At 36.5% G+C, this 25285-nt stretch overlaps 1 long non-coding RNA gene across 1 annotated transcript; it reads left to right on the forward strand.

Annotated features, from left to right (window-relative positions):
• Window positions 1-337: 337 nt before the first annotated feature.
• On the forward strand, window positions 338-22318 carry LOC109438935 (uncharacterized). The gene is made up of 3 exons (XR_002136442.3): window positions 338-1184; window positions 8289-8387; window positions 21727-22318. It is a non-coding gene; the product is annotated as an uncharacterized LOC109438935 (long non-coding RNA).
• Window positions 22319-25285: the final 2967 nt, after the last annotated feature.

The raw sequence follows: 25285 nt of genomic DNA on the forward strand, positions 1-25285 counted from the left end.
CACATTTTTGTGTCTCTAAAAACTGTTGGTTTTATTAACTATTCCAAGGAGTAGATTCTGGTAGAATGGCTAAATGAAAGTGTGTGTGTGTGTGTGTGTATATATATATATACATATATATATATATATATATATATATATATGTATATATATGTATATATATGTATATATATGTATATATATATATACATATATATATAAAATATTTATTGTGTGTATATATATATATATATATATATATATATACCTTGATTTATTTGACCAATTCTCAATTGCTAGATTTAATGACTGCAGTTTTTAAACTCATTACCAATTATATAACGGACATATTTGCACATATAGTTTTGAATATCAGTCTCATTTCCTTTGAATAAATTTCCAAAGGGAGGATTACTGAACCTATTTTTTTAATTCTTTTTGAAAAACATCTTTGCCATCTTTGCCAGGTTAAAAATTATGCATAACTTTAATTTGCATTTTTAAATTTGAAGTTGAGCACTTTCATGTTGATTAGTCTTTGTGTTTCTTCCTGTATTAACTTTTCATATACTTTGACCGTTTCTTATTAGCATGTTCTTCTTTTTTTCTTAATGATTTGTAAGAGTTTTTTACACATTATAAGAATTTTAACTCTTTGTTGCATGTTGCAATGTCATGTTTGTTATTTGTCTTTTAATTTAGTTAACTATGGCTTTTGCCACATAGAAGTTTCATATTTTCCATATAGACTTTAAATGGGAGGTAACAAGTATTTTTTTATTGTGTAACCGTGCCTCAAACACCATTTGCTGAAAATGGGTGTGGTAAAGTGTTACAGTTTTTGAAGAGGTAAAAAGAAAGAAGGACATCATCATTCCTAGGCTAAAATAATGTGATAGCAGAGTTGAATTACTCTTGTTTATTATTCTGTTTACTAAGTCAGCATAAAATGGAAATCCCACTTTTGTTCTGAGACTTTCCTCTTTTCGTAAAAAAGCAGTTGCTTGTATGGTTTATAATGAGGCTAGAGGCCACAAAGTGCTGTTCAACTGTATTCAGTGTTACTTGGCATTAGAGTCTTTATGTTCAGTGTTTTCCAAGTGTTTTCCAATTCCACTAGACACAGATGATAACTGGAATGCACACACTCTCTTTTCATTTATTTTCTCAGCGTTGTTCGTGAACGTGAGCAGTGTGGATTCGCTGTAAGTTCTGTCATGTATTTCAAAATATTTTATTATTTCAAATTTCTCCTCAAAACTTAAGGCTTTTCTTTTTACTCAGTACTTGGGATTCTTATAATCAGGATGCTTATGCGGGTTTAATATGCATACTCAATATACTTATCATGAAATAAACACAAACTCAAAAGAATAGTGCACAAGCTCTTGGGTCGGTATATTGGAGTAAGAGTAAGAAGATGAGGTGGGTGTGTGTTGTATAGTTTACCATAGGTCACTTCGTTCAGTCAGGTAGTGTTTTTCATGTTTCCCAGTAGTGCAAACATAGTCATCTCTTAAAAAATCACAACTTCTCATTTTGGCAATTTTATTGCTTTTTATCAAAAGCAATAAAATATCAATAGCAATTTTATTACTATTTATCATGTAAACAAATTTTCATATTGAGCATATGTATTGTAAAAGAAGAAACTGAAATAGACCCCCTACACACACACCCACAGAGAGAGAGAGAGAGAGAGAGAGAGAGAGAAAGAGAGAGAGAGAGAGAGAGAGAGAGAGAGAGAGAGAGAGAGACAGTACTTTTACCATAGGGTTGATAACAGTTCTATTTAGAGAACACATATAAAAGGTACTCAGGACTGTGCTTGGTAGTAAATGCTCAATACATATTAACTATTACTATTGTATATAATCTAGGTGTTTTGTTTTCTTTTTTAACAACTTGCAGTGTGGGTATAAGAAACCATTCTCTCTATTTTGCCTTTCCCTTTACAGCAAGCCATTTATGTTCCTTACTGCATAACTACTGAAACTGCTTTTCCCCATCCTCTGTATGGGAACTGAGCCTTACGAAAAGTTTAAAATGTTCAGTCTTAATAAGATGGCTGCATTCCTCCAGGTTTTTCAGGGACCATGTAAATAACAACTACTCACATTTGTGTAGTGCTTTATAGTTTACAAAGGGATTTACATCTGGTTGACTCAGTGCAACCTTAAGAGCTAAGTAAAGATGTCATTAAGATTTTCCCCATCCTATAGGTGGTGTATTAGTTTGCTAGGACCTATAACAAAGTACCATAGGCTGGGTGGCTTAAACAACAGAATTTTTATTTTCTCACAGTTCTGGAGACTGTGAGAAGTCTGAGATCAAGGTGTCAGCATGTTTGGTTTCTTCCAAGGCCACGTTGGCTTCTAGATGCCACCTATGTGCTGTGTCCACATGATCTTCTGTATCCAAATTTCTTCTTGTAAAGACATCAGTTGAAGATCAGATTATGATACCCCCAAATATGCCATTTTGGTATATTGATTGTTTTGAGCTGAAGGCAGCTGAGACACAAGCAGCCACAGGAAGAGCTCTCTGCTCTCCCCCATCTGCATAAAAGCAGAGCATAAATTTCCTGTAGAAAGGTACTGTCCCTATACCAGAAAGAGGAGAGGAGAGGAGGGCACTCTTATTACTAGAGATGAGGAGTCAATGCTGAGATGAGTCTGTATGAACAGATCTTACTAAAATAATCCTTATCTTCCGTTAGCAGTATCTTAACCCTCCCCATATATTTCCTAGTCATTCACACAATTTATCAGCCCTAGGAGTCCAAATCCCCATTCCTTTGTCTAGTCACTTCTCCACAATTTATCACCCTTTGTTAAAATGATATGTAAGCCCCCAACTATTTGCTCTTTGATTTTTTCACTTCATTTTTGTGAAGCCCCCCACACACATAAAAATTTTAATATTAATAAAATTGTATGCCTTCTCTCCTATTAATCTGTCCTTTGTCAGTTTAATTCACAAGATCCAGGTACTAGACTTAAGAGGGTAGAGAAAAGTTTTTTTCCTTCCTTACAATAGTCATATTGGATTAGGGCCCACTCTAAGGACTTCATTTTAACTTAATTACCCCTTTAAAGGCCTTATCTCCAAATATAGTCAAACTCTTAGGTACTGGAGGTTAGGACTACAACATACGAATTTGGGGGGACACATCAGCCCATAACAGATGGGAAAACGGAGACTATAAGGTCAAGTTTTTTCCCCAGGATCAAAGCAAACTTAGGGCTTGTACTTCCCTTTACTTGATACTTAATCAACAAGGTAACTTCCTATTTACACTTTAAAATACATCACAGACATTTTTCCATGTCACTAAAAACATTTCTACATGATCCTTTTTAATGCTACCTAGTGTCTTAGCTCAGGCTGCTATGACAGAGTACCATGTACTAGGTATCTTATAAAAAAATTTATTTTTCACAGTTCTGGAGACTGGGAAATCCAAGGTCAGGGAGTCAGCAGATTCAGTGTCTGGTGAGAGCCCTCTTTCTGGTTGAAAGACAGCCATCTTCTCTCTGTGTCCTCACAGGTCAAAGAGGTAAAGGAGTTTCCAGGGTCTCTTTTATAGGGGCACTAATCCCATTTTATGAGGGCTCCACCCACATGACATAATTACCTACCAAAGGCTCCACTTCCTAAGACCATCACATTGTGGGTTAGGATTTCAACGTAGGAATTTTGGGGGCATGCAAATAATTCAGTCTATAGTACCTACTTTTACGTTGTGTGAGCATAGCACAATTTATTTAAATAAGGCTGTATTGATCTAGGCTGTTTCTTGTACTGTTTAAAAAAGAATTCTATAGTAACCATCCTTGTAACTAAATCTTTGCACCTGGTCTTTACCATTCCTAAAAGTGGAATTACTAAATCACACAGTATGCAGTTTTTAGACAATTGTACCTATAGTCTTTTTTTTTAAGAGAAAGCATTGTGCATTCTGCAGTAATCATGGTTAAATGCTAAGTAATTCTTATCCTTTTTATTAGTGTTTTACTTCCATGAGTCTATATATCCATACCCACGGACAGATAAATCTCAGATAATTTGGAGATTGTTGATTTAATCAGAGGAGGAATAGAGAAATGATTGTGAGTTCCCCAGGAAGCAGACTTTTTAATTTCACAGATGTATTTCCAATTTCAACACAATGTTTGGCGTTAAGAGCCCCGTAATGAATATTTCATGAATATGTGAATGATGATTTCAGTATATAGTGCCTCATATTTGCCTAAAAAGAATCCATTTCTCTTTTCTGCCCCTGGGAGAGAGAGTAAAGGTGTGACTACTGGTAGAGCAGATATTTTTTTTAACTTGAACAAAACATGCTTGCATTCTCGATTAGATGGCTTAAAGTTATTATTAGCAACAGGCATAAAAATACCAATTCAATAGAAGTGTCATTATCATTTGTAGTTTATACAACATATAAAACATCGCTGATGAACGACCTAATTGCTACTCCAAATGGTATGAATTCAGCTTTCAAGTAAAGAGAGAAAAAAGGTCATTCCTTTAATCCTATAAATTGCTTTTATTCTGGCTATAGCAAGTCTTTTTAGAAGTTCTAAATTATAGGTTCCTTGCAAATATTCTTACTTGATCATTTGGTTTATATAACAGCACAGGGATTGAGGAGGTTTCTGTGGGCTGGCAAATAAATAATTACCTGCCATATCTTCAAGTTCTCCAATGAATTTTTAGATTTTTATTGCATTTGCAGATGTAGCATCACATTTCCATTTTCTTTTGAATGTCTGTTGTTTTTTATTCCTCATAATCTATAAAACATTCAGCAGCTTGATTTAAAATAGCAGCAAATAAATAACAAAAATACAATGACTTTTCAAATTGTGGCTAAACACAGTCATTTGATCTAAAATAGCATAGCTTAAAAACCTTTCTTTATTCATTGAGTGCTTCCTACATACCAAGCGCTATGCTAGATAGACACTGAAATAAAGAACTCTGGACATGGTATTTGCAATTCCAACTGTATGACTGTTTGCTTACTTTCACTTGATCTCTAAATATTCAGGGCCTTTTTTGTGAATTATTTCTTTTTATTTCACCTCCCTTTCTTTATTCATTATGTCTGTTTTCATTGTTTTGTTTATGTATGTGTAGATAATTTTCCTGTTTTACTTTCTTCTCTTCCTGTCTACCTTTTATTACCTACTGAGATGATTCTTGCATTTGTCTTCCATTCTTCCATTAGGTTTTCTCACCTGTTTTCCTGTGTGATCTTTTTTTCCTTTTAACTACTGTATTGTGACTTTGGGAAGGATGACTAATTTATAGAATATGTTTATACCTGACTTAGATCTGCTTTTAGTTCTCTTAAAAGCATCTGTAGCCTACATTAATGGCTTAATTTTTTTGACCAAATACTTTAAATTTTATGACCAAATACTTAATCAATAAAAAATTATTTACTATTCCCCTTAATGTGTGAATATATATTTACTAATGAATTACATACATGTACATACATATATATTAATATAAACAGTTGTATAATACATATTTTTTTAAACTTAAAAAAAATTGAAATTAACAAAGGGTAATGTAAAAATATATAGGTTAAAAATCTAATTCTTTTTCCCTGAGTACCCGTGAGTATCTTGTGTACCCGCTGTGGAGGCCACTAGTGTGGGCTTGATAAATTTGGTAGTTTGGGCTTCTGACATGGTAAGGAAGTCAGTGAAGGTCCTATTTGCTCTAGTCCCTTTTAGAATATTCTGGGAGAAATGTAAAGAAAATTTCAAGATTCATATTTGGAGCCCAGGACATTGAGATCAAGACTCTCTAACAAAAAAGGATGACAAAAGCTTCTTCCACCTTCAGAAGAGATGGAAGCATCCTGATTGGGAAGCATCCTGATGTGGGAGGCAGTGGGAAATTGGGCTTAATAATGGAACATTTTTTAAGGAAGGCAGGGAACCACTCTTTTATTTATTCATTTTTAAAATTTATCTTTATTGCTTTCTCTGTTGGAAAACTAATATGTGTACATCGAGGAAAACTCAAACATCATAGAACTACGCAACAAAGTAAAAGTCTTCTTTTTTCCTACCACCTAAAAAAAACTGCGAATGGTGTGGTTATTTACCTTCAGATTTTTTTAATGCACATATTAGCATATATTATGTTTAACCAAAATGAGGCCATTCCTATTTCTACAACTTGTTTTTACCTCATTTTCCAAGGATATCTTTCAATATTAATACAAAAAAAATTGGTTTTTTTAGATTGATGCATGGTATTTCATTATACAGATGTTCCTTTATTTAATGAATGTATTAGTCATGCTCATTTCCAATTTTTTGCCCTTTTAAACAATGCTACAATAAATACCAGTATGCATGTATTTTTGCATTCTTGCCTGAGTAGTTTCCTAAAACAGAAGTGGAATTCTGAGTTTAAGGATATGAAACATTTTTAGAACAATAAAATTTTCCATCAGTGTTACCAAGTTGCTCTCCAAAAGACAGTATTAATTCTCACCAAAAGATTATGTGTTTATTTTTCCACACCTTTTCAGCACTAAAAACCATTAGCGTTTTAGTGCTTTTTTTCAACTGAAGCGTAAAAAATATTTAGTCATTGTAGTTTGCCTAGTAGTTTGCCTATGTTTAATTGTTAATGAGATTGAGGATTCTTTCATATACTAATTGACCATTTATAATTTTGAGAGCAATGTTTTTTTTCTATTTTTAACCTCTTATTATACAGATTTGCAAACATACACAAAAGAAGCACCGTACTTCAACCAGTTGTCAACATTTTTGCCAAACCCAGACATCATGTCATTTTATATAGGAGTGCTTTTAAGTAAGATTGGAGGATGTCATTTAGTGCCCTTTGACCCTGTCACTCACCTCTAATTCCTTGGCTAGTCAGCAGAAGTGTAAACTAAAGGAGAAAACAACAGCCAACCCTAGGCATCTTGCCACAGTGAAAACGTAGTTGATGGTTCAGGCCACCAGGTGGCAGATCACAGGAAAAAAGAAAAAGGAAAAGAAATCGACACCTACCAAGACCAAACTTCACATGGCCCAGAGGTCTTAAGGAACTTGGTTTCTTATTAGTATAGGGGGCAGTGGGGGGACGGACGATCAGTCAAAGGCTTTCTTTTAAACTATAGTAATATATTTAGTTATCTAATAGTAACGTAGCTTATCTGATGTATTTTATTATCAGATTAAATATCTTTTATATTTTTTGTTTTTTCCTATGCATTTTACTATTCTTAAGGCCTCCAAAAATAATGTTTTAATTAGAATGGCATCAAAGCTATAAGTTAATTTGAGAAACATCAAGATCCTTATATTTCAAAAGAAAAAAGATCCTTATATTTCTTTTTCCCATGAAAGAACATGATGTTTTCCCCATTTATTTAAGCCTCTATTTAGATCTCTCAGTAAGAATTGCAGTTTTCATTATAGAGAATCATACACGTTACTCATTAAGAATTTAACTTGGGAATGGGTTTATTTTACATATATTCAAACTGGATTTTGATGATTTTGCAGAAATATATTGATCTTTGCAGAGTAAATGTTTAATCTCTCCATCCAATTAAACCAGCAATAATTTGGTTTAATTATTGGACATGAACATTTTGCCATGTATAGTGATAGATATCAAAACAGTCATGGGTAAAAGATGATCAAGAAGAGTTTCCAAAAAAAATTGTAATGAAAACATAAGAATAGAATTGACATCTAAGTATGGAAATTGCAGCTATATTATTGAACTGCTTTTCAAAGATGGAGCCATTTTACTGAATCCATTACTGTAATTACACTTTAAACATTGCTAAAAGTACGTACTTCATTATATACCAGTTTTACATGTAGTGTCCACATCAGCTCCATTATTATGAAAATTTTAAGATTTAGAGGTTGTATTATTGTAACAATACTGCATGTGTTGCTTCTTGTATTTCTTTATGAGCAATTTGAATGTATGCTTGAAAAGTTTTATGGTTTCAAATGACCTAATAGGATCAAGGAATAATTTCAGTGAATTATTGTTTGATTAACAAATTGATAAGCACTAATTTTTAGAAAGGTTGGAACAACCACTCATTTGAAGCTAAACTTCATCATTTAATACAATCATTCAAGTTATAATCTTCAGTAGTTGAAAATAATGGTAGCTGCCTAAATATAAAAGCCAAAAGCTAATTTTAAATGAAATTATATGTGGCTGGAATCCAGATATTGAAAACATTGAAATATTGGACTGACTGGATACTTAAAAAAACTCAATTTTCTATAAAGATGCTGAGTCTGGTGATGGAGGCCATTCTAATAGAGGTGAAAGAGATGACTCAGAATGCTTCAGGAAGGAGCAGAAATGAGATGCTACACTTCATTCAGGTCAGTAACTGAGATTAGTCTAACATCTTGATTAAATATAGCCTTATTACCTTGATCCCCACCAACTCACAGTTTATGATATAAAATTTAAGTTTGCATTGTTTCTTAGGAAAACATTTTGCTAACAAAATAATACGAACTCAAGAAATAACATAAAACATGAGACAATCCTTTTTATTTTTCTGTGATTATATCATTTTAAAAATTAATGTAATATAAGATCATTTTTTATTATGGCTATAGATATTAGCTATTTTCACCTGTTTATTCTTTCAGATAAATTTCAAAATTATTTTCTCAAGTTCTTCTAACGTATTTTTATTGGGATTTTGCCTAATTGCTTTAAGTAAATTAATTGATGAGAGAATGACATTAAAATATTAGTCTTATAAAATATGGTACCGCTTTTCTTGTACTTACTATCTTTCAGGAAAATCTTCTAGTTTTCTTCATATTGGCAAGATAGTTTCATTAAGGTCATTAACATATATTCATGTCTGCTGCTATTTTAAGTTAAGCTTCCTTTTTAATTATATATTTCAAACTGAGCATTGTTGGTACATTTGAATGTTGTTTCAGTTTTATATATTTACTGAATTTCCAAGCGTTTTGCTAAACTCTTATTTCCAAGCATCTTGCTAAACTCTTTAAAGTATTTTACATTCCTCTCCCCAAACTGGAAGTTTCTTTTGTTGTCTATTTTCATAATCAAAAGTAATACCTACTCATTTCATACATGTACGTCATTAAAGTTTGAGACTCACTGGTGTTGAGAGCACTGGGCTATCACATGTAGACGGAGGGCTCTTGCCAGCAGAGTTAGGACAATTTAGGCAAATCACACTCCAGAATATCTGCAAATCAATTTAGAAATAACAACTTTTGCTTAAACTCAGGGGTGCACAGGGAAGATTTTGTTAGAGGAAAAGTCACTTTAAGAGTGTTGAAAATTTTTTGCTGGTAACTCCTGAAGCTTTTGAAGAGGTCATTGTTATGTTGGTGTGTTGGTAATAAAATAGACATTTAATATTAATTGAATGAGTGAAAGACTGAATGAAAGAATATATATATGTATATATATGTGTATATATGTATATAGATATGCCCTGAATGTGTAGTGATGAGTAAAAACAGACCTCAAGCCGAGACAGACACTAAATAAAAACTTGCCCAGATAAATGCATCATTTGGTCCTGAAGTGGAGAATTTGAGGAGCCCAGAAGTGGTGGCAGCCACAGGAACCCTCTCCAATATGACATTAACCATCTACAGAAAAGTTACCCCTAATTAACACCATTCCCTTTGGAGTTTTCCATCCCAAACCCCCGACCTGTGAAACAAAGGCTGGAAGTAGCCTTTGAGAATCCTATTGGACAATTTGTCAAACAGGTGAAGAACTAGGAAGGACAGCAGCTAAACCACCTTTCTACCTTCGGTTAGGTGCCTAAACCTTCTATTGCCTGACCCACTTCTTTCCCCGCTTGCAAACTACTGAATATTCTCAATGAATTTTCAAGGACGTACTGGAGCCTGAGCCAGGAGAATCCCTGAACAGCAGATAAACCTAGATAAAGTATTTGTATCGCCCATAGGCCAAGGACTGTTGCTGCCCAAAACCATTTTTCAGGGTGTCCAAACTACACATTGGGTATCACATTTGTAGCCCTGAAATAGGACTCAGTCAAACTCCTTACTTCATTGCATTTGGGTGGAGCCTTATGTGCTTAGGACTAACAACTGCGTCAAACGCCTGGTAACAGTTTGTGGGGAGGAGTGGTTTCCAGAGAAATGTTACACCATTTTCACTTATAAACATCTTGATTTCCCAAAGCTCTGGTAGTTTAGGAAATAATTTGTCTATAATCAATCCAATCAGCCCAGTCAGGAAAACAGAAACCACTGGACACAGTTTAAACTGAAAGGGATTAATTCTGGGAAATGGTTACAAAGGTGTTGAAAGGACTGGAGGAGGAAGGGAGAGAAAAGAGATGAGAAAGCTGCTACCATCACTCTTAGGCTGTAGCCCACCAGCTACATTTGCTGTCGGTGGTTACTGTGTGGCCAGTGGAGGAACTGAACCTTCACAGAAGGGGCACTATGTGGCCAGTGCCCAGTCTGCCATTGAGACACCGTTACCACTGATACCAGATTAGAATGGCTTCTTTTCTCCCCCAGTGATTTCCCCTTGACCAAACCTGACCAGAAGCCTGTTGGTAAAGGATTCTGGAGCATGGAGTTACAGGCTTCCAGCCCCTCCAATTAGAGCACAGAAGGGGGAGTGTGGCATTGTGCCAACAGCGAAATAACTGGCACAATCATATTATCAATTAGGTAGATGGTAATCATTTTTGATCAATTACATTTGATAGAAAATTACTTCTGAATGGACTGGATAAGTGTGTAGCACTAATCACTTTCATTGCAATCATTTCTTAAGAAATCTTGCTGTTGAAGCATATTAAGATGCAGCACAAGACCAAGATAGGGAGCCAGGATAGTTGAGAAAGGGAAAGAATGGGCAGGGCAGAACAGGCCCAGGAGCAGACACATGAATAATTAACTTGATGAAAGTCCAGCATGGATTTTGAAAAGGATTCCATCTTTCCAATTAGAAAACATCTTCCTTTAAAATTGAGGGTGGCGATGGAACAACAGTAAAAACCTTTCCTTTTGTCTGAGTAGCAAGAGCCAATGAATTTCGTAAGTAGAAAAAAAAAATCTAACTAGTTATATGTAAATTCCTTACAATGGAAGAAAAAAAGGAGTCACCAAAAATACAAACTACATAAATTACCATCCTTCAATGCCTTTAGACAACTGAGTGAAACAGCATGATAGAGTTATGTTCCAAAATTAGCTTCCTCTCGTATTCCACCCTGGCATATCCACTAGCATTTGTAAAAGGCTCATATTACCATCAGTTGATACCTGACGTGTAATTTTTTTTAACTTCTTTGTATTCCTTCCATCCTCACTCTGATTCACAAAATGCTTTGTTAGAGTTCATTGGGGTTTTGTGGCTTATATGACTCAGGACTGAGTTAATTCCTATTTTGTTAGCTGGCATAAAAACTCAGTGAGCAATGCTGAACAGGATGAATACTCAATGGGTAAACATGCAGAAATTTCAGAAACTGTTTTGAAAGTTCTACTCTATAAAAAAAATACATAAGATTTGAATTTTAGAAATCTTTTGAACTTAACAATATTAGCTTTTAAAATGAACATCGCTCCTTGTGTGTGTGTGTGTGTGTGTGTGTGTGTGTGTGTGTGTGTAAAAATCCTAAGCTCAAGACTACGTTTTGTAGCGTACCACTCTAAAATGCTGTTCTAGAGGCTTTTGGAATTATGAAATATTTTAGAATTACAAAAGTCAGAATGGATTTCTGGACCTTAGTGTTTTTTAAGCTATCACTTGCTATCATCATAAAATGCATACTGTATAAGTAATGAAAATTAGTATAAAAATAAATTTATATATATTAATATATATATATATGCATTAAATTTTTCACACGTGATAAAAGGGAGAGTGTTTCTGTCAGATACTTTTCTTAAGTTTGTGCACAACTCTCTTCCAGGTCTCCTGGATCTAAAGTAGTCAACCCATTTCCTAGGAAAATACTAGAGAGGTAAAGAGCAGTGGATTAAGTTATATTGGTTTGTGTACCGTAAAATTTCCCCTTCTCTTGGAGGTTATAGGGTGAACATTCAAAACACATTCACCGAGTACTACACAGAGCCTCCAAGTGGATCATTTTACAAACACCCTGTGTTCAGTTCCGCTTAGACAGCCTGCACAGGTTTCGCTGTGCTGTTTGCTCAAATAACAAAACATTTCCAAACCCATTGTGGTAGGCAGAATAATGGTCCCCAAAGATGTCCATTCTCTGCACCTGTAGAACCTGTAGAAGTGTTATCTTACATGGCAGAAAGAACTTTGCAGGTGTGATTAAGGATATCGAAATGAGTAGATTATTCTGGAATATCCAAGGGCCTCGAATCACATGGATCTTTAAAAGTAGACTTTTTCCCAGCTGTGATCAGAGGAAGACGTGACAATGAAAGGAGAGCGAAAGGGAGATGTAATGTCGATGGCTTTGAAGACAGAGGAAGGGGACCACGAGTCAAGGGATGTGGGCAGTCTCAAGAAGCTGAAAAAGACAGGGAAACAGATTCTCCCTCAGAGCCTTCAGAAAGGCATAGAGCTGTGTCAGCGCCTTGATTTCAGGTCAGTGAGACCGCCTGATTTCTGTCCAACAGAACTGTAAGATAATAGATTTGTGTTATTTGAAGACACTGTGTTTGTGGCAATTTGTTACTGCAGCAATAGAAAACTAATATACCCATAAAGCCACTGCCCCAAGCCCTCTGCTGCCTCTGCCATCCTTAGGCTCCCTTGGGACTCTCAATCCAGTAACAAAAGGGGTCACTCCTGTCATTGCAGAGTTCCCTGGAGCTCTGTCCCCAAACTGCAAACAGCTTTAGTTCTGACTGCTATGCCCAAGCTTTACCAGTTGTGAAGTATTTTGAACATTACTTTCCATGGTCCTAAATCAGTGACTTTCAATTTTTTTTTTACTCCAGCCCACCTACAGTTAAGATATACATTTTGATTTCAACCTAAGACACACACGTAAAACCAAACTAACATTTCATGAAACAGTACTTATTTTTACTACATGTATTACACTCTGAGATTTTCAGTTCTATTCTCAGCTCTAACATGTCTTTTGGAGGAAACATTAATATAAGACCGGGTCTTATATAATGTAATGTAATGTAATGCAATGTAATATAATATATAATGTAATATAATATAATTAATTCTTTTTTTTGCTCCAAAAGATGCATTAGAGCTGATTGTCCGGCTAGGTCTTATTTTCGGGGAAACAGGGTAGTAGGTGGCAACCCTCAACTGAAAAACACTGACCTAGATCATGACAAGGTTGTGGTCAAGATGTAGTTTCTGATGGAGAATAATATTGTTCTATTTTTAAAAGGAAGCGTAAGCATTTGTTCAGAATTTAAATAGGTTCTGTATATAACCTTGATTTGTTGTTACTAAATGTTATTTATTAATGTATCAAAAATGTAGTCATTTTCTCCAAGTGAACAGCAAACCCATGAGAGCTGGTAAATTAAGAGAGAGGGACCACAAAACAGAGGGGCTACATTCTAGAAACAATTTTTAAATAAATAGATATAGTCATTGGGTATGTTTGTTTAGTGTTCTGCTTTTCTATTACTCATTTTGTTCATTTCTGCTTTTGTTTTTAATATTTCCCTTTTTCTGTCTTGCCTTTAAGATATCACCCATTTCCTTTTCTAGATTTTTTTTAGGTTACTTTATTATATTTCTTTTTTTTTCTTATTGCTATTTATGCGTATAGCTGCAGCATCATTTCAAGCCCTTACACTTTGTTTTTATATCCCCTTAATTTAGAGGTCATAAAGGAGTTTAAATATGCATTTAAAATTATGTGTGTTTATAATTCAATTCGTTTTTCTAAGTGCTAGTACAAAAGGTTTGCACATTATGCTCTACTATATATTAGTTAGCTTTCACTAGGTTATGTTGTGGGATAAACAACCGCCCAAATCCCAGGGACTTACAACAAAGGTTTATTACTCATTCCAGGATGTAGGCAGAAAGGACAGCCTTTATGTGAGACATGGCTGAATCACAGGTTGTCTCCTAAAGCTTCTGCTCGTATGTGGGGCATATATTCCATAGGCTAAAGCAGGTCATGTGGCTAACCTTGATGGTAGTGGGGTGGTAGACATACTCCTTTCATAGGGCAACAGATACTAAGGAACAATAGGATAATCCATGTTATCCCCATGACGCTGCAACCAGAAAGGCTTCTCCTTGAGTCTCTGTCCATTCAAAACTCCCTTTTATTGTTGGATTATACCTGGAACTTACCATTATAGCACCTATGCGTCCATATTTTGATGTATCTTTACTCATATTATAATAGTTAGTCTCCCTTAAAGCATTTTGCTGTAAAATCAGCTGTGCTTATCATGTTTTTATAGGCCACACCAGGCTGTGGCTACCATGGGTTATACGTAATAACATTGAAAAGACAGTATTTTTCTAGCTTAGCCTACACCCACAGCCATGCAAGACCTCATCTCTCTCTGAGAATTCACCAGGTAATGCATGTGCTTCTGCAAGGATTCCCGTGCTGGCCAGCAGGATCCTTCTTGGTACCTGTCCAGCCTGGGTGTCCAGTCTGCTGAGAGGAGAGCAGTATGCCCTGCTACCTCCACATGCAGAGCCGTACTGCTTTCTGCATGTCACACAGTCAGAGATCCAGGGATTTTACTCTTTTCTAAATTAATAGACATCTTTCTTTCTCCAGAGCTTTGGCTCAATTTCCTAGTTCCTGGGACACTACTGGATAGAGAATAAAATGATTAATACACGTACAATTCTCAAAATTATTCTGACAGCCAAACCTTATATTTCAATAAGCTTATTTTCCTCGCCCTCTTCTTCCCCTCTCCTCCTTCCCTCCTCTCCCCTCCCGCTCTACATCAGTCTCCTCTACTGTTCAAGCTGATAGATCTTCTAATAATCAATCCCACCCTGGAATTCCTGTGATGTAATTTAAACACCAGGTTTCTATTTTGCTTGTAGAGGCATTATGAATTGTAAGTCATTCCCTTTGCCTTATTAAAATTTCCTTATTTTAAAACATTTTATCACAATAATCACTCACATGAAAAAAAAAATAATATAGTAGGTCATCTACTGCCCCACCCCTAATTTGATTTTCCAGAAGAAACCACTTTTAATTGTTTCTGTTTCAAGGCTTTCTAATGGCTACTTCCCTAATTCTAAACAATGCTTTTTCTTGATTTACTTGGTAAATCACTGTATGAGGTGAGAAGATAAGTTCTCCCAACTCTTCTCCATCTTCCTCCTGCTTTCTGTGCTTATATCTTTATTTTCACATTATAAAGGTTGGCATTTATATTTTCTCTAGTAACTATATTTGTTTTACCCATTTTCTTCATCGGCTTCTTCTAAAAGTTGAAAATCACTAACAATCATTGACATATTATAACTATGTAAATATTGTTGATTACTTTTTTAAGGAAAATTATGTACTAGGATTTCATTTCCCTCTCCCCAGGGGCTCTACATGTTTTATTTAAAAAAAAAAAAAAACTGTTCAAATTTAATATTACAGATTTTACTTGCTTGTTTGAGTTTATATTTCCATCTCTTCTCCCTTATGCTGAAAATCTTGGTTCCAATGACAATGACATAACAATCAGAAATTGTCAAGGCTACAGAAAAAGCTGAAAGAATGGTGTGAAGAAATGCTTGAAGGCCTTTTATCTAGATTCATGAATGGTTAAGATTTGCCACATTTGCTTTATTGCTTTGTTTTTGCTGACTCATTTGAAGCACATTGCAGGCAGCATGACAATTCACCACTTGCATGTTTCTCCTAGAACAGGGACATTTTCTTACAAAACCACAATCCTGTTATTGGACTCAAGAAATCTAATGTCAATTCCAGAATACCTATGACATAACCCATATCTAAATTTCCCCAGGTATTCCCCAAAATGCCCTTTATAGCTTTTTTTTCTATGCAGAATTCAATCAAGGCTCACTTGTTAACATGTAATAGAAATATCTCTTTAGTTTCCTTTATTGTTTCTTGCTTATATTTTATTTTACTTTATTTTTTGTCTTTCATGGCATTGACATTTTTGAAGAGTCCAGGCAATTGCTTAGTCAAATGTCCCACATTTTGGATTTATCTAATTGCTTCGTGGTTAGATTCAGGTTAAACTTCTTTTGTACGAATATCATAGGAAAAGCATGCGCTTCTCATCACATTCACATCAGAAGACCCATAATGCCACTTTGTCTCATTGTTGATGATGCTAATGATCATTTGGTTCAAGTGGTGTTGGCTAGATTTCTCCAATGCAAAGGTGTTCTCCCCTTTATAATTAATAAATAAGCTGTGGGGTGATTTCTTTGAGACAATGTGAATATCCTGTTTCCCAACCACCTTTCACCTAGTGGTTTTGTTACCAAAGCCCAATTAAATTCGTCTGCCGGCGCACTCTGGCCAAAAATTGCATGAGCAGAAGTTTGCAGTAAAGAAAGGAATGAAGTTTATTAAAATTGACCAGTTTGGAGATGGACAAGTTCATGGTCTAAAAGACCTGACTGCCTGATGGCATGTAGGTTACAGATTATAGAGCACAAAATCACAAAATCATTGTGGGTTAGGGGTCTGGGGTCTTGTTGGGAGCTGTTGGTCAGAGGTGAGATGAGGGTAATAAATCATTTCTTCATGTCTTGAAGTCAACTCCAAGGTCAGCTCCAGTGTCCAGAACCAGTTTCAAGGAGAGGTAGCCACGGGGGTCATCCTAATTTAAGGGTTCAGGAGCTGAAACGTAACTTAGATTAAGATGTTATCTTTAGCCTGCCAGTAGCCTGCCAGGGGTCTTAAACCTTGTGACAAGCCAGCCTATTACGTTCTGCAGCCTCAGCGGTCAATGATTATCAAAGGTGAGAGACTAAGATCAGGTCAGGGAAGGGTGCTGAGAGAAAAGAATCAAAAAAAGATTGTTTTAAAATTACAGTGTAAATCAAATCAGAATTATGAGGACCCTCTGTTTCAATTTTAGCATCCACTGATGACCCTTGCTTGAATCAATTACGTTGAAGTTTTAAAATGGTGATTTTCTAAATCATCCTTTTGAAATGGCTGCTAATATTAGCTTTTAGAGTTGTGTTACAATTTATTTATTAAGTCCCTTATTGATGGAAATTTAGGTTTTTTCTGGTCTTTTGCTGTTACAAATAATGCTGCAAAGAACACCCTGGTATGTTTTATGCCAACTGCAACTATATCTGTCAAATGAATTCTAGGAAGAAAAATTGCTAGGTGAAAGGCATTTAACATTTGGTAAATACTTCAACATTATCCCCCATATGAGTGCTACCAATTTATATTCCCACTATCAGTGCATAAAACTGCCAATTTTCCCATTCCCTTATTTTGTGACTACATGTTTTTGCTTTATATCTACCACCACCTCCTATTTTTCCAGTTCACTCTATACTGTTAACTACACAATGCTTCTGAAGTTTACAGACCATTATCATTGAAACTGGAGGGCAACCCACTCCAGGGCTCATGCTGCCTGCTCCGCTCAGCCAATGAACCGACACAGGAGTTGGGCTATAGTATAAATGTTTATTGTCAGAGCACCAGTGGTCTGAGAAGGCAGCAGGTTAACACCTTCAAAAACTGCTTTTATATTCTCACACTGGCTTAGGGTATGTTAAGGAAAATCTGGGTGTTCCTCCAGAGGCTACGTGAAGTTTCTGGGATCTGGGTCTGTGGTGCAGCCTTCCCTTTGGCAACATGGTTCTCCAGTGGCGTCAGCAACCCAGGAACAATGATGGGAGTCGCCTGGAAAGAATGCTAGACCACAGAGATTGTGATCAATAAGCTTAAGGGTAGTAATCATAAGTTTCAGGGTGACTTTCTAAAACAGGGAACTGGGACGGGGACATTCCGAGCTCAAGCTGCAGGGGGATGATCTATTGTTAAGCTATAGGTAGGTCAGGGAAAGGTGAGGCGAGGATGTTGCGAGGCCTGTGATATGGGGGTCCTGGCCGGGCCCTGCTTCATCACCTTTTCACTGCTCATTACTCCCCCTCACGTTCTCTCTTTTCTACTTCCCCAGCTTTTATTCCATGGTCCATCATTCTAATTATTCTTTTGCATACACTATCAAAACCTTTACCCCTCTCTCTCTCTCTCCCTCCACCGTACACTATGGGGAAACTCCAGCCCCAGTTAAATCCAACCCTCTTCCTGTGTTACACCCAGCAACTAAATGTGACTGGAGAAAAACAAACAACCACACAGAAGACACTGCAAATGCTTGTCCCAAACCTCAGACGGGCCTCTAGTACAGTCCCACTACCTTCCCGAGGCCATTTACTCTCTGACTTTCCTAGAGCGCCGTTTAATTCCTTGTCCTCCCTCTTCAGCTCTCCAACATCTCCTGATTCCCTCTGTGGATGACTTTGCTTCCTCCTTCATTGAGAAGAGAACTTCCACAGCTACAGCCACATCTCCTGGCCAACCAGCATTAGTGCTCACATACTCTGCCTTCTGTCCTGTAACTGTAGACGTCCGGTCGGGCCTCCTGCCTAACGCCACCCCTGCTACTTGTGCACTGGATTCCATCCCCGTCCCCATACTCAAGTCCCTCTCTCTAGTAATTGTTCTCGCTCTCTCCTGCATCATCAATGTTTTCTCCCCCCGAATCATCCCCATTAGTATCAACTGTACTGTAATAGCTCCCACTTTGGGGGCGGAATCATCCATTGACTCTGTCTCTTCCAGCCAATGCTCCAGTTGTCAGCTTCCTTATACGCAAAACTTCTCTTACAGAGTTGTCTATACTTCCCAATCCCACTTCCTCCCCTGTTCTCTCCTGAACCCATTCCAATCAAGCTTTCACCACCCCACCCCACCCCCCGCCACAAAAGCAGTGTTAGTCAAGGTCCCCAGTGATCCTCATGTTACCATCGTCAAAGATCAATTTTCAGTCCTCACCTTTCATGACCCATTTGTAACATATGACACATTTGGTCATGTCCTCCTTAAAACACATTATTCTAATCTCTGCTCAAATGTCACTTTATCAAAGAGGTCTTTTCTGAGCACTCTGGGTTAAATAGCCAAGCAACGATTCCCTTCTACTTTGTACTATCTACCCCCCTGCTCTGCGGTATTGATGACCACATGACATATTTTATATTTATTTGTTAATTGACTTTCTCCCTTATTTCAATCCTGATTTGAACAAGGCAACTATAAAATGACACCTTTAGGGACATTTGAACATAGACTGGTTATTAAAAGAGATTAAACAATTATGTTAATTTTGTTAGGCATGGTGTTTATGTGAAAAAAAAAAGAAAGAAAAAGTCCTTATCAGAGATGCACAAGGAATTGTACATGAGTGTATTGACATAATGTCCAAAATTTTGTTTAAGATGCTCAAGAATGAGTCCCAAGATTTTTGGCTTGAATAATGGGGAGAGTGAGGCTGTTATTTGCTGAGATTTTTGAAGATTATAGGAGGACGCAGTTTTGCGGGGAATGGAGTGGGAAAAAATTATCGGCTTGGTTTTTAGACATGTTATATTATAGGCATGTTAAGTTTGAGATGTGTGTAGACACCCGAGTAGACATGTTGAGTAAGCATCTCAATGTACCAGTCTGGAGTTCAGGGAAGAGGACCTGGCTGGAGATAAACATCTGTGAGTCATCAAGGTATAGACGATATTTAAAGCCATGCGTCCGGATGGGGACATTTAGGAAATGAAAGTAAGATTTTTAAAAAGAGAAAAAGAAGAGGTCTGAGGACTAAGCCCTAAGCACTCCAAAATTCAAAGGCCACAGATGAGGAGAAATCATTAGAGAAGACGAGGAAGGAGTGGCCAGTGGGGTGTGCAAACAAGTATGGCAGCCTGAGAGCCAAGTGAAGAAAGTGCCCCTGACTCAGGGTTCCAGAAAAGTTGGACATAATGAAAATGTTTAACAAGTAAATACAACACAATGATTTATTTCCTGGGATCAGAATATATACAACTGAAGATAATCAATTGATATAAAATGCCAGAACTTTTAAAGGTAAAGTCATATTTTTGAATTTTTAAATATAATAGCCACTATTTTGCAGATTATAGGTTGAATAATAGATAAGTGTCACTGTAATCTCAGGATTTAATTCTGTTTTACGTCATTGTAGTGGATACTGTTATGTTCCATCAAGGGAACATTCTCATCCTCTAACTGCTGGAAGTATTAATTGCTGTTGGCTCACAGCTGCATCCTTTGCTGGGAACACCCCTTGCTGCAAGGAACTGCTTCTCCTAAAGTTATACCCCCTGCTAGGAGGCAGCCCATATCAAATGCCTGGCTGAGGCAGGAATACAAAGCCTGGCTCCCTTGCCTCAATTTGGTACAACTCTGAAAGGTTACCCCTACTGCAGAACTCCCCATTGGATTACTGGAGCCTCAGCTGAAACCTCACTGGGATCAGCTTATCCACTGTCCAGTCCTACCTTCCTCATTTCCTCAGAGGTATCTCTCCAATAATCTTCTGCATGCAACTCTCCACCTCGGGTTTGTATGTGGGAAACCCAGCCTAAAATAGTGTTCTACCAGGTGGCACTCTCCTTCAAATGTAATTGTGCCATTTACAGTATAATTATACAATTTATAATTTGTTGACAAACCCATGTCATTGGTTCTGTACAATTTTCCATATACTGGAGTTGGCCGATTGTATCCCTGTGTGCGTTTTTTGTCTGATACTTTCTGTAAACTGACAGTAATACTAGAGGCTTAATTAGATTCACTTCCATCCATTTAAACGTGATATTCTAAAATACTAATTTTTTTATTTCTGTTTTTCTACCCTGTAAACTTACGATACTGATATCTGATGCCAAGAAGAGGAAAAACCAAAGCTTCCCAGGACAGGAGAGATCGTTTATGATTGCACCTCGCCACTACACGCCCCCCATCGCCTGTCCCCCTTTCCCCTGCCGCCACATACACATACACACACACACCTACACACAATCTAGATATATGTAACCAAAAGTCCTTCCATATACCCATTTGAGAGGAACAAATGACTGGAGAATGTATTTACCTAGGTTTGCAGCCTTAAACACTAAATACCTTCTTCTCAAAGCAGAGTATGATTATCTCGTTCTTATCTAGGAAGGAAACAAAGGACAGCAATACCATCTCTGGATTATTTGCATATAGAATTCCACGTTGTTACTAATTTTAAAAGCCATCCTGGCTTTCTTCTGTCAAATGGTTTGATTGTGGATCACATTTTTTCACCAACAGCTGGTGTATTCTAAGTCAATTAATCAACATGCATTTATCAAGCACCTGCTGTGTGATCAACGTCATTCTTGGAGAATTCATGCTGATTAAATCCTCTGTAAAACAATTAGGAAGCTGTATCTTGTTTCTGCTCTGCTCCCATTCCCACCCCCAATTCACATAAATGCATTCCCAAACCAAATAGATGCTCTGTTTGTATCGAGTTACTGTTTTGAATTATCTACACCCTGCTCCATGTTGTTGAGAGTTGATAACACCCTGGACAATTACAATTTTTTAAAGTAGTCAAAGCAATTTTGCATAAATGTATACCCTCCTGCATAATTATATTCTATGTATTTCCTTTGAAAGAAATTTAAGATTTTTTTGTTCATTTTACTTTTTATTAATGTCATTACAAGTAACAGAAAGCAGTTTGAGCTGGCCCAAAGGAAAATAAAAGCTTACTGGAAATGTATCAGGCTCTCACATGGAACCCAAAGAACTGAATCACCAACCCGGCCTCTGGAAGGACAGAAGACCAGAAAGCTCTGGGAACCCTGAGAACAGCTGCTCACAACCTTCGCTTTGGAACTCGGCCACTACTATGACTCAGAGCCAAACTCCCAACAGTGTGTGTCTCTGTTCAAAATTCAAATTCCTGAGAGGGAAAATCTGATTGGCTGTGCTGGGGTCAGAAGCCTGCTACTGCTCCAATCAATTATGTCCAGGAGGCAGAGCAGCATGCTTTGTATCCGTACTGTCCCCCCCAGAAGCCACGGGCCAACTGTGGCTATGGAGCACTTGAAATGTGGTTAGCACGTTTGAGGAGCTAAATTTTTCATTTCATTTAATTGTTAGTAATTAAAAATTTAAAACTAAAGCAATGTAAAGTATTTTTCTATTCCATATAACTGTATTATTGTGGTAGAAGTACATTTTACTTTGTTATAATTTATCATCTGAATTGAGATGTGCTGCTAAGTGTAAAAATCAGATTTTAAAGACAATATAAAAAAAGAATGTAAAATATCTCAATAATTGTATTTACATTATATTGATGACGTGTTGAAATGATAGTGTTTTGGATATCTTGGGATAAATGAAATATTAACATTAGTTTTACCTATTCTTTTTACTTTTAAAAAATATAGCAACTACAAGATTTTAAAGTACATATGTGGTGCACATTTTATTTCTACTGGACGGCATTCCTATATATAGCTACCAAGGATCCATTTTTGAGGACAAGGGGCAGTTCCAAGATACTGGATAAAAGGTCTGGGCAGAACATTCACCCTTGAAGGGGTCACTTACACAGTACAAAATAACATACAGAGATTTCTGTGGCAACCTAATGTACTCAGTCACTGGTGGAATACATCTCTTCAGCATTATTTGGCTTCTGCATTCCACTATTCATTATATCATTAAGGAATATTGAAAGCTATTATCTCAGACTTTAATTTTTAATGCTACAAATTTCCATCCAACCAACATTTGTTGACAGAGCCCCTGTCCTCATGGAGCTGAAAATCTGGTAGAAAGGAGAGAGAGAATAAGCAGATAAACAAAGACAATGCTCAGATATTAATAGATGCTCTGGGAAAGAAAAAAGTAAGGAGATAGAGAATGACAGGGGATGCTCTTTAGCTGAATGACAGGCTCCCTGATCCGATGACATTGAAGTAGAGATTGGAATGAAGGAGAAAGGGTGAGTCATGCGACTGTTAGGAAAATCAGTCTTCTTGGCAAATGGAATTATCCCAGCATGTTTCAGGCTCCACAGAAAAGCTTCTGAGGCAAAAGAACAGAAAGAAAGGGAAACAAGGTAGGAAGTGAATCCAAACGTATTCTGGAGCCAGATCATTCAGGGCCCTCAGGACAAGTTAAATGTGTGTGGAAGCCCTTGTGGTGTTGTGAACAGAGAGTGATAGGATCACATTTACACTTTACATTAGGTTCATAAATCATACAGTAAGACCGGAAATTTTATAACCCCGTTTTTTCTGTGGATTTTTATCCTTGTTTTATCAAAACATATTTATTTCCTCACTCTATTATAAAAAAAGTAAATGAATTATAAAAAATAATAAATTTATTTAAAAAATAATTGAAAAATTAAATTAAATCCAGAGCTTCTTATCTCTGGAATTCATTTGAATTCTGAAAATGTTCTATTCCCTTTTCCTGAATAAAATGTCTGTAGACCTGATTTGTAGAACAAAAGTATTTACCCCAGGGAGTCAATTTTATTCATGATAAGAAGTCTTTGTAATAGGTAAGAATCCTTTCAAAATTTTTTGAATGCAAAACTTTAAAAAAATAATTCATTTAACTGCCTAACACACAAAGAAACAGACACCCATAGAACCTAGAAACAACCATAAGAGAGACATGAATGCAGAGACACATAAATTCCTAAACCTTGCTAAGCATATGCATAAATAATCTAGATACCATAGGTATAGTGTATACATAATAACCTCAGATTCTACACAATAACTACCATTTTTTAAGCACTTAGACCATATGTCATTTACCTGTGATCGTCTGTATTAGTTTGCTAGGGCTGCCGTAACAAAATACCACAGACGGGATGACTTAAACAGAAATTAATTTTCTCATAGTTCTGGAAGCTGGAAGTCCAAGATCAAGGCATCAGCAGGTTTGGTTTCTTCTGAGGCCTCTCCTTGGCTTGCAGATGGCAGCCTTCTTGCTGTCTCCTCAGGTGCTCTCTCCTGATTAATCTTACACCAGTCAGATTGGATTATGGCACACCCCAACAGCCTCATTTTAACTCAGTCACCTCTTTAAAGACTCCATCTCCAAATACTTTCACATTTTGAGGTACTGAATTTGAGGTACATATGAATTTGGGGAGGGGACACAATACAATCCATGACACTTGCACTTCCCTATGAAGATAAAAAGTTGAATAGGATGCTAAAAGAGGTGACAATGCGATATGTGCTGTCATGGAAGTAAAATTGGTTATGTATCTTGAGAGCACAGAGGAAAAGAGTACAGATTCTTCCTTCATGGAGGTGCTGGAGGCAATCAGAAAACTTCACATAGGAGGTTACATTTGAAGTGGCTTCAGAGGATGATTAGACATTGTCTATGTTGTGCCAGGACCCATGGCAGATATGCCTGAAGTATGTCCCCCATTAACTATTCAATCAATATATTATATATGAGCAAGTGATTGGGAAGCAGTAGGTACTATGTAAATATTCAGTTTTTATTTCTTTCTAAAAATAATTAGCTAAATTACCATATTTCTTACTCCTCCAGAAAACAAATTGTTAATTGAAAACCTAAATACATAATATCTTCACCTGCCTTCTTTATGTATAGACTAACAACAGTTTCTTGTTGTTTTTCTCATCTGCCTTTGCTTTCTTTGGGTTTTACAGAATAATTAAGATCAGTTTTGAATTTTGTTTTTCTGGGATAGAGAAAGAGACTACTACAGGAAATTTACATGTCCTGCTATGATTGATGACAGCACCTGAAGATAACTATTGTGTCAGGAGCTAGATGGAATATATACTTAACAAAGTTCTGTATTTTTCTTGGATTGGTTAAATTCTTGAATTGATTTCAAGTAGAATTCTTTAGCGCTCTTTTGTTATAATGTTGTTCTCTTAAAATGAAAGACAAATGTAAAATTTTTTAAATGAGATCAAGATAGTCTCTATTAATCTCTCTTTAAAATTGCAAAGGAACTTTCATTTTCCCCTACATGACTCCGGATGTTACTCCTAGAGACAGCTTTCTTTTCCTAGAGAGAGCTCTTGGCTTTGGTGGCAAGTGCCCTTTTCCCCAGTGAAGCTGGTTGGATAAGAATTGTTTCTGTGGTCTTTTGTGGTTTCCATGGCTTAAACTGTGGTGATTAGATTAGATCTGTAATGTATTCATTAATTGTATTCCCACTACCTCTATAGTATGTCACTGGATTAAAATCCTAACTCTACT

This window comes from Rhinolophus sinicus, chromosome 2 (assembly GCF_057876585.1).
Source record: "Rhinolophus sinicus isolate RSI-liver-muscle chromosome 2, RSI-T2T, whole genome shotgun sequence".
NCBI lineage: Eukaryota > Metazoa > Chordata > Mammalia > Chiroptera > Rhinolophidae > Rhinolophus > Rhinolophus sinicus.